The 3,345-nt window shown below is 39.2% G+C and overlaps 1 protein-coding gene across 20 annotated transcripts in view; it reads right to left on the bottom strand.

The window, feature by feature from the left end:
* LOC102766902 (transcription factor SOX-6) overlaps positions 1 to 3,345 on the bottom strand; it is a 140,076-nt gene that overhangs the window by 15,436 nt on the left and 121,295 nt on the right. The window lies entirely within an intron of this gene.

Below are 3,345 nucleotides of genomic sequence, written 5' to 3'. Positions count from 1 at the left end.
CAGTAGAATCTCTTTCACAATATTGGGCCTCGGCCAGTGGTCTTCTCAGTGCCTGGGAGGAAGCCCCTTCTCCCACTCTTCACACTAAGTCCCACTCTTCCCTCAAGGCCTGTTCAAATGTGTTGTGTTTCATGAATTAATTAAGTCAATAAAAATATTAATTGAGCCATTACTGTGAGTTAGGTTTTAGGCCAGGTGCTAGGGATACAAAGGTGAATAAAATAGCCCCTGCTTTTAAGTAGCTCACAATTCAGTGGGGAGACAGACCCCAAGAGACAATTGTCACGGCGTATAAGGTAAGTGCTTATAACACTGAAGTAAACAGGGTTCTGAGAGGGCACCGGACAGGACAGCCAGCTAGTGCCCTAGGAGAGGTCCTATCTAAGCTGAGTCCTGGAGGATGAGTAAGAATTAGCATGTGAGCTAAGACAGATGGGAAGGGACAGGAACAGCATCTGTAATGATGCCTCCAGGCTGCATTCATTTTGTTGCCTTTATGCTATATGCTTCAAAGTTATTACTTGTCTGTGTGACTATCTCTCTCTAATTTTTCTACTCCATCCCCAGGAATATGAGACCCCTAAAGCTGGTGTTTATGTTTACTCCCTCTTGTATCCCAGGATTTCCCACATAGTATATCTTTATTTAATGTAAAAGATTGTTTGGTCTTCAAGTCATATGCAAAAGTAGTAGACTAAAGGCATGCATTCCAAGGGTCCTGATATATCTTCCTGCTGTTTAAGGGTAGTTCTTTAACATCCCCTGCAAAACTGTGTCTAAATTCCTGACATTAGTTATAGTTTCTGAAAAGGTGAGTCTAGTAACACCCTAGATTGAAAGCTCCTTGAGGATGTGGCAGGAACCGGTCTGGGTCCCAGTAAAGCACCTGGCATGTAGAGTTTCAGTTAGTAGCGTGTGTTAAATTAGTGAATGATTGAATAAATCAATGGAATGAGTGAACATAGTTCCCACTTGCTTCCATGCACCAGCATGACACACTGATGCATGCTTCACAATGTGTCAATGATGAACATCTCCCTGTAGATTGAGAGCTTTTCTAGTTAAATGTAGTGTTGGACAGACAGACGGCAAGCCAGCACTTCTACTGCATAAAGCAGAAAACCTACTCCCCAAAGCTTAGGAGCAAAATATATATTAAAACCAACATTTTTACTTTCTGGACAAAGTAAATCCTTTCAGCTCAGTGGACTGATTATACAGGAACAACAGGACTCAACCAATCCCTGGCCCATCTCCTCCATTTCCAGATACCTTGATTGTGCAGAAATTCATTTGTGTCGGATATAGGAATAAATCAGAACAATAAAGTACACTATTATTTGGCAAATATGACCATCGTTTGTTGCAAACAAAAGACAGGATAAAAGGGCCAAACTGGATGGTAGTGTTAATTCTTTTCCAAACATGAAGGCGGGCAGAGGGGCCACTTTCTGAGGACCCTGCAAACAAAACCATTTTTATAAACAGGCCTTCTTTTAGGCCTACTAGACAGAATGATCCCTTACATGAAAAGACTCAGATCCCAAGATGCATAACTAATATGCTACCTTTTTGCCACCATACCCACAGTACATTAATTTCATTTAAAATGCACTGACCATACAGGATAAATTGATTTCACTTTATATGGGTTTGACAGCCATGTTTATTGTGCAGTGAAATGTAGTGTAGCTTCCAGCTGACAATATCCATCAACACGGGGCAATATGCTGACTGCTGGGCCAGATGAAGGCATACATTACTCTGGCAGTGAAACACTCATTCAGACACGACAGTGTCTTCTCCTGAGGATCACTCCAGTAATTTATGATGCCCTCCGTGCCATTACTTTACAACTGACATGGATGCAGCAATTTATATACTTGCATGCATACACATAAAAGAAGACGGGCTTGTGGAGAATGCCATATGCAAAGACATTTCAATATTATTCTAAGTTAGTTACTATGCCACAGGTGATTGACATTGGAGATTTGCTCTTATTGTCATAGCTTTCTCTCCACCTCCAACAAACCTAAAATAGCCAGCTTTTATTCATTTAAAAGATGTATTTTTATTGTGAATAGGATGTTTTAATCTCCTACAACCTAACAGGGATCATGGTGGATTTTTAGATTCTGTTTCAGTACATCTTCTATTCCAGATCAATTGATTCTCCCAGATACATCACACATATGCCCCATCTCTCCCTGTCTCAGTCCATTCCACACTCGTAGCATAAACTTTCCACTCTCTTCTATCTTACTAACCTTTGCCTTTTTCCAAGGAAGAGGGCTCAGGTTTTACCCCATCAACTGCCCTCCACTGACCTTGCCTCTTTCTCCCATAGTACATTTTGTCTCATGATACTGACACTGGATTAATTACACAGCAGATTTCTAGGAGTCACATGACTGCTCTAGGAAATTAAGAAATCCAAGCATGGTACAGAGTATAAAATACAAATTAGGAAAGATAAAATAGAAAATGTTCTGTGCATGCATACTTCTCTTTTTTCTTGTCTCCTCTTCTCTCTTCGAAGGGGAGTAAACTGAAAAAAGGAATGGGACATCCTAAGAAAAACTAGGAATGTTGTGTCTATGAACCAAGATTTGGGAAGAAGAGACTTACCCTGGGAGATCATTTTTAAACTGAACATCTGATCAGAATAAGAATTTTAGGAAAGTATTAAGAGGCCTCAAAATCAAAAGAATATTTAGAAAGTGTCCTTTAATTTCCCCAAACTTTGCTTTATGAAACAGAATGGTTAGAGAATAATTGTTGCAACAATAGAAATAGATATTAAATTCCGAAATTTAAAAATGGATTCTATGAAAGCCCTTTTAAACACATAACGAAAATTCTATAGAACACTAAAAGATTGCTTTCAAAAGGTATGCTATTAGTCTGAATATTTAAAACCTAAAATCCATGTTCTGTTCTAATTAACTTTAAAATCTACATATCAAGTGTGACTTCATACTGCTTCATTCATTTTTGAAAATAACATCAAAGTGTTTTTTGGGGTTTTTTTTTTAAAGCTACTTTATCCTGAAACAGTCAATGCGCTGTGTCAGAATCCGGAATTGTCCTAGGGAATGTCTCACAATCTATAAGGCAGGTTCTTTTACTTTTTCTAGCAGAGGATCATTTATTCATGTTGTGTCTTCTCATGGAAAACATTTGGAAGAAGCTTAGAACCACAGCTATGTACCTGGACTACTGCTTTCCAGCTGATCCAAGAGTCTTCAATTATCAACAAAAGCATTCCTAAATGACAGCTGCTGAAAGGCCAGAGGTCAACAGAACCACATTAGGCACACTGGTCCCCTGTACTCCCAGCAT

The sequence above is a fragment of the Myotis davidii genome, unplaced genomic scaffold (assembly GCF_000327345.1).
Source record: "Myotis davidii unplaced genomic scaffold, ASM32734v1 scaffold876, whole genome shotgun sequence".
Lineage (NCBI taxonomy): Eukaryota > Metazoa > Chordata > Mammalia > Chiroptera > Vespertilionidae > Myotis > Myotis davidii.
The sequence above is the reverse complement of the archived record's forward strand: the minus strand, read 5'-3'. Positions and strand labels throughout refer to the sequence as shown.